This window comes from Triticum aestivum, chromosome 7B, assembly GCF_018294505.1.
Source record: "Triticum aestivum cultivar Chinese Spring chromosome 7B, IWGSC CS RefSeq v2.1, whole genome shotgun sequence".
NCBI classification, from domain to species: domain Eukaryota; kingdom Viridiplantae; phylum Streptophyta; class Magnoliopsida; order Poales; family Poaceae; genus Triticum; species Triticum aestivum.
In genome coordinates, this window is record NC_057813.1 from 260409180 (window position 1) to 260415883 (window position 6704).

At 41.4% G+C, this 6704-nt stretch overlaps 1 long non-coding RNA gene across 3 annotated transcripts; it reads right to left on the reverse strand.

Moving 5' to 3' along the window:
• Nucleotides 1-538: 538 nt before the first annotated feature.
• LOC123155563 (uncharacterized) lies at nucleotides 539-5154 on the reverse strand. Of its 3 annotated transcripts, XR_006477493.1 has the most exons (4): nucleotides 4838-5146; nucleotides 4609-4761; nucleotides 2100-3980; nucleotides 539-1722 (listed from the first exon to the last, which is right to left on the reverse strand). It is a non-coding gene; the product is annotated as an uncharacterized lncRNA (long non-coding RNA). The 3 variants fall into 3 exon arrangements; XR_006477495.1 differs by having other exon boundaries at nucleotides 539-3980; nucleotides 4609-4766; nucleotides 4838-5154; XR_006477494.1 differs by having other exon boundaries at nucleotides 539-3980; nucleotides 4838-5139.
• Between the last annotated feature and the right edge of the window lie 1550 nt (nucleotides 5155-6704).

Genomic DNA, 6704 nt, shown 5'->3' on the forward strand with positions numbered 1-6704 from the left:
CACCAATTTCTTCACTTTCAAAGTCTTCAGGAGAACCAAAGTCTTCAGCCGAAGACATTCATTTTTAGGGGTCGACTTTCACTGTAAATATCAAACTCCTCATTGACTTATAGAGCCTGTGTACACTCACAAACATATTAGTCCCTTAACCTATAAGTCTTCAATACACCAAAATCACTAACGGGCACTAAATGCACTTACACTTTTTACGAATAAAATCAATCCTCTTTAATAAAGAAATAATGGAGGTTTGTTGTCTACAATGAGATGTACCTATAGATTTTAATCTGCTAGTATAGAATCTCATTGAAGATCGTGCTATGTTGAAAATATGTGTTTTTTGAGTAATCTCCCATTGCGCAAAATGACACAGAGACCTACTAAACACCATTTGTGCTCTGACATAAAAATCCATTTATTAGTAGCACTATTTGTCTACTACATGCTTCATAAGAGTGTTTTATTTGTTTATAAAATGTATATGATTGCAGTCCTTTGATAACCTGATACAACATGTAAGTACCAGCGACCACTGACATGAAAAGGAAAGTAAAATACTTTTGTTACTTTGAAAATGACCTCAGGCTCAACTCACACATGTCATTAGTTGAGCTCATTGAGACTGAATTTCCTGACTGACCAATTACATTATCTCTACACTTCTGCTTCTATTCTTTCAACATGGACTGTTTACATGTGGCACACACTGTTAGCGCTTTTCAAATAAGCTAGCATGTGAAAAGTAGCAGCACAAGTCTAGTTACTGAACTGGCCGTGCATGTACAAAGCACATAAACACTGAATGTTCAACACCACAGATGCCCCAAACGTTTTCTCTTCTTCTGCCTCCAATGTGCCCTGATTGATCGCTTTATCAAGATAGATATTGCACCCAAGAACTGCTGCCACAACCCAATCCATCCATGAGATCCACTAAACACCATGTGTGGTTTTAAAAAAAATCCATTTATCAGTAGATTTAGTTTTGAGCAAGCAAGGTAACTATTTCTAACCCCTCCGTATAAGAAAATTGGACGAAGGCTTATATCAGGGTAACTAAAGTTTAAAAAAAGGTGTTTTATGTGCTGGATTTCTGATGATTTAGGTCTTGGAAGACCTGAACAGCCAAGCATAGTATTGCAAGTAAGAAAATGTGAAACATTGCTAATAACGTGCCTCATCTACCAGTAAGGGCTTTATTTTATACCAAAGTTTTAAGCAGCTACAGTTTACAATTCAAACATGGAAATGTAAATACATATGGTTAATGTGGATGCAACAAAAGAGTTTTTTCTTAGAACAAAAGACTTGGACATGGAGAAACTTAGCAAGGTTCAAGAACACAATACAAAGGCATGCAATACTCCCAGACTATTTGAATCCAGTGCAGTGCATTGTACAGAACATATAACGATCTCCAAGATCTGCAAAAACTTATCATCCAGACACTTCATCTCAGTTGAAACACTATCAATAAAGCTTCATAAGACCTTTTCAACAACTCGTGAAAAAAAGAGAATACGATGAAACATGTGTTCTGTATACACATGTCTTTAAAAGGAGTTCCCTAAAAAACCTTGTTTCACATAACTCTGGCTGGCCAAGTCCAGGAGCCTTTGTTTGATGAGGACCAGACTAAGCTGACACTCCCATGGTTGCATACATCAACCATGCCCTCCCCGAGTCGGATCTACTCATTCTTAATGCCATTTATAATCACATCTACATACAGGAAAACATGAGTATAATCGGAAAATGAAGAGACTGGAAAAGGGCCACCGAAATAGAGAAGAGGCATGCCTAAAGCATATTCATGATAATGTAAAAAATCAGTTAGTAAGCTCGACAAAACAAATGGCAGCCCGTAACACCATTACATAGGGCAAAGGGACATTAGTTTGCCAGCATTGTTTAGTGATGCAGGGATAAGGGGAACATGACAATAATATACGTACATTCATAGCCAAAGGTAGACCATCCAAATTAGGGGAACATGAGAAAGATATAAGATCAGTAGATTTTGCTAACTCTAGCACTAAACTAAATCACGAAGATCAGTAGTTCACTGCAAAAATAGAATAAAGAATGCATGGATGTACCTGTAGATAAGGGGCAGACCTGTAGGTAGAAGAACCGTCTTTCATAAGTCAGGAACAATTTTATGTATCTTAGTTTTGCAATATGTTCCTTTGTAGGAAAGCTATAAAGAGAACCTGAATGCCTTGCAATTCCTGGGAGAAAACAATATGGAAGCAGCATATTATAATATATACGAGTACCAGCAAAATTGGTATGTTGGTGGAACTAAAGATCTTTTGTTGGTTTAAATAGATGTTGACTAAAAGAGCTAAACCCCATTTTCTTTATCATGACCAGAAGTTAGAAACATAGGTTCAATCTATGGGAATGAGTAACCTGACAAAACCCTCTTTACCACAATAGTCTATAGAATACAGATTCATTATCTTATATAGTGAGCCCATAATGGATTTATGATTGTCAGCACCAAGCTTTAGGGAAAGCATGTGAGCTTCAGAAGAGTAAACCAAGTAAAGTAGAAACTTCGTATAATAATTTACAGAGAAGAGAATTATAATAAGCATGTTAAACTTTTGACATGCTCACTATGGTTGTCATATAGCATGGGCGTATCCTATAGAAACACGAAGAAGCTATTAAATGGCAAAGAAGATCACCAAGTACAGAAGGAACGATTAGAGTACCTTGTGTTCCGCGCATGATTTTGAGGAATTTCTCCAAAAACAAAATCCAGGCAATTCATCAGTTTACATGTAGGAAAAGATTACTGGGAGGCAAGTAGAATTACCTTCTTTTCAACATATAGTGTGTAGATCTGGTTCATTTGTGTAGCGTCCCGCAAGTATGATTGAAATGGTAGGTAATAAAACCAAAAGGCAGGCACGACTGTGTTCACAAGAGAGAAATGCTAAGTTGTTCTTATTCACCAAATTCTTCTGCTGGATTATTGCTCTTCTTTCTCAAATCTGCACAAATCTGTTCAGAGAAGCCAGATATTAGGAAATCAAATCAGAGTGACAAAGGATGGAGCACCTAACAAAGGTTAGTGAACTACCTCTTCATGCCACACCATAATATGATTACTTTCAGTCAAATTGATTCCCTATTACTGTGAGTAAAACATATTACACGTGACTGGATCTTATTGTTATAGATTAGCAAGCATCTCTAGATTCTATCACCATATATATCTTACTCCTAAAGTTACAGGGTAACCGTAATCATCTACTTGCAATTTCCAAGACATTCTTTCTAAATGTTATACTACATGGCACATGAGCCTGGCCTCTGCGTTGTGTTCTCCATCTTGCAGCGCATGATGAACTACATGGTAGAGTTCAGCCGAAGAAGAATCATGTGATTTTGGATTTTTGTGTAATTGCTTATATTCCTAACTGAGATGGGATTACAGTTGTAAGAGTTTTCTGAACTTTATCTTCTCATTTGCAGTTTTGATGGGGATCACTACAAATAGTTATGTTCATGAATGTAAGCATGCATGTGTGTTTCTATCCTCTGATGTCCCAGCACTTAAAGTCTTCTAAAACATTAGCTGGGTATGTTTAGATTCACTCTGATTTAGCTATGGCTCAAAAAGCATGACCCATATAATTCTTTAATGTTGTGAAAGATGCACAAATGTATCATTTTGTTTCCTGTTGGATAAAACAAAAGAGATCGAGAAGTTTAAAATTAAAGTTAGTTGTGCAGTTGCATAGGCATATGAATAAGTTACTGCATGGGTAAGTTGGTTTCTTCTGTGAACTTGAATACCATAAGTTTTTGAAAAGTAAATATTAATCATCTTTGAATTTGCAAGCCTCAAAATTAGGGGATAAGATCCTAGATCGATCTGACATCCTTGGTGAGGAGGGGAAGATGGAGGAGGCACTCGTTCTCGGCACTCGGGTCTCGATAGTATCGGCATCAACTGCAATCATCTGCAAAACACAAAATAAAGATCAAGCCTTGGCAACAAAAACCACAGGAAACCTGAAATTCTGTACTGAACGATAAGAGATAAATTGGGGAGAAATTTAGGTCGCCCGATTGATGAGCTCCTGCATATGCATACTGAAAGTAGACCTTTATTTCACCGACATTTGGTTCTGAACATGTGTGCTAATAGGGAAGTTTGTATTCTTCTCTATTTTGAACAGCGCACAAAGAGACTAAAAAATGGTGATATGTTCCTTTCCGTGGTTTAAGAACTCTGGGACTGGCGGAGCGAGTGTAGAACGTAATGTATAATCCAGCACCAGATAGTGATGCCTCCGTCAATCAAATTCCTAGGAATTTTCTCCAGAAATAGACCGAGGTAATCATTCTTTTATACAAAAAGACCTAAATCACTATTGTCAAACATCCACACTCGAACTAAAAACATCAATTCGTAGCTAATCCCCGAATACAGATAGTAATCCAACGAAACCAAAACACCGCATTCACCAAATATGGAGATCTGAAGATCAGAAGGGAGGCGGATGGCTAAACGCACACAACACACACACACACACACATCAAGCAGGGCAGGAGGACTAGGGAGAACAGGGACTCAGAGGAAGTTACCTTGCCTGGACGGGATTCTTGGCCGCGACGATAGAGGCGGCGGCGACGGAGGTGACTCGATGCGGCGGCCAGGGTGACTCCATGCGGCGGGTAGCGAATCCAGGCGGTAGCGCTCGCGAGGCCATGCGGGCGCCCTAGATCCAATCTGTCACCCTGGTCTTGTCAATCGAGTGAATAGTGTTAGGATCGGGCTTCTGCTGGGATCGGGATGAGCTCCATCGCTACGTACCCTTGGCGTGTCGACGGCGTCCCTGACGGCACATCATGGGCAGTGGCGTTGGAGAGGAGGAGTGTGGAGGAGACGAGGTAGAGGGGCCACGGGCTCGAGGGCAGCGACGTGGGAGAGGAGGGAGGAGGGAGCAGGGAGGAGACGATGCGGAGGGGGCGCAGGCTTGACGAGAAGGATGGGTGTGGCGCACAGGCAGATGGGATTGATGAATCTCGATGGCGACGAGACGCGCACGCAGCCAGTATCACCGATGAACGGGACCAGGAGCAGCGCAGACCCACCCATCATCGCTATAGAGCAGACGTGGGTGCATATGCTGGGCACATATGCATCGGTCTATCCTTGCGCAACTACTCCCCGTAACGCATGATGCAGGAGCGCGCGAGGAGCGGGCCCCAAGCACGTTTGACCCGGGACGCGACACGATGGAGGAGGCAACGCGCACATGAAAAGGTCACAGCCATCAGATCGACATGTGGGACCAAAGAGCAGGCAGGTCCACTTGCAGCCGCACCAACAGGCGAACTAGAGGAGCGAGCAAACCAGAAACTGGGCGCTGCCCATGATGCGCGCACGCGGCACGGCAGGAGAGGCCGCTCCCGCACCCAAAAAACTTTGACACAGCAAATCCACTTTTGCGTGAGCCCACAGGTCATTCCCCGTTCACGTTTCACTGCACGGTCAAAACGACAACACATGTTCTCCAGCCAGATCCAACGACCAGCAGCGAAAAAAAGACTTGGTCAACCCTCATCGAACGGCTAGCGAAGGAACTGATCGAGGGAGCATTCTCCAAGCGAGTTGGCTAGCCTTTGTATTGTTTTAAATAATTCTATGGTTCTCCATCAGTTTGTTGAGAGGAATGAACAATTCCTTTAATACCAACTAATCTTTGACAGACGTCGCACTGTCCATGTTGCTCTCCCTGCTCCTGCCTTCTTTGACTTCCAGGCCAAAGGGAGATATGTTATAACCAGGGAGGAGGCGAACGAGTATGAGAGGAGGATGAAGGCAGCTCGCCTCCAAGCTGCAGCTCATCAGGCAATAGCCGCTGCATCTCAGTACGACCCCAGTTACAACTTCGGATATCCACCAGGCCAGCCGTGGCCATAGACCAACTTAGGCCAAAAGCCTAAGCTTGGGGGGTACGTATTTCTCACCGACATTACATTCATGTTCACACACTCATGCCAGTTGTCGGTGCCCATACTTTTTCACTGTACTATCCATGCTAGTTTATTTTCTGTTTTAAGTCTTCTTCTTGTGTGTTCGAATAACCTTGAGAAAAAACAAAAAAATTAGTTGTAGCTTTTAGCTAGTTTACTTTCCATGCTTGTAGTAGTAATAATTAAAAGAAAACCCCAAAAGATTTCTTGTTCTTCTTTTGCTTGTTGGGAGCTTTCTTGTGTAAATAGTTTTATTTTTTTTCTTTTCTTTGGGAGTTAAGAGGAGAAGACCATGATCAAAATGTTGAAGTGGCTCTTATATGCATGTTGTTGACTTAACCAGGAGCCCATATTACCTTGTTTTCTCCTGTGTATTAAATGCTTGCAGATTCCAGCTTAGTCCATTGCATGTGCACTATTATTATTATCCACACCATTCAGTCGTGCAAGTGAAAGGCAATAATGATGATATATGATGGATTGCATGAGATGAGAGAAACGGGTACGAACTCGACCTCTCTTGTTTTTGTAAATATGATTAGTTCATCGTTCCTGATTCAGCCTATTATGAATGAAACATGCTTGAAATGACAATTAGAGATTATAGTTGCTTATGCCATGCTTAATTAGCTAAGAGTTTATAATGGTTTACCTTGTGTGCCAACATGCTATTAAAATGGTTGTGATGTGGTATGATAGGG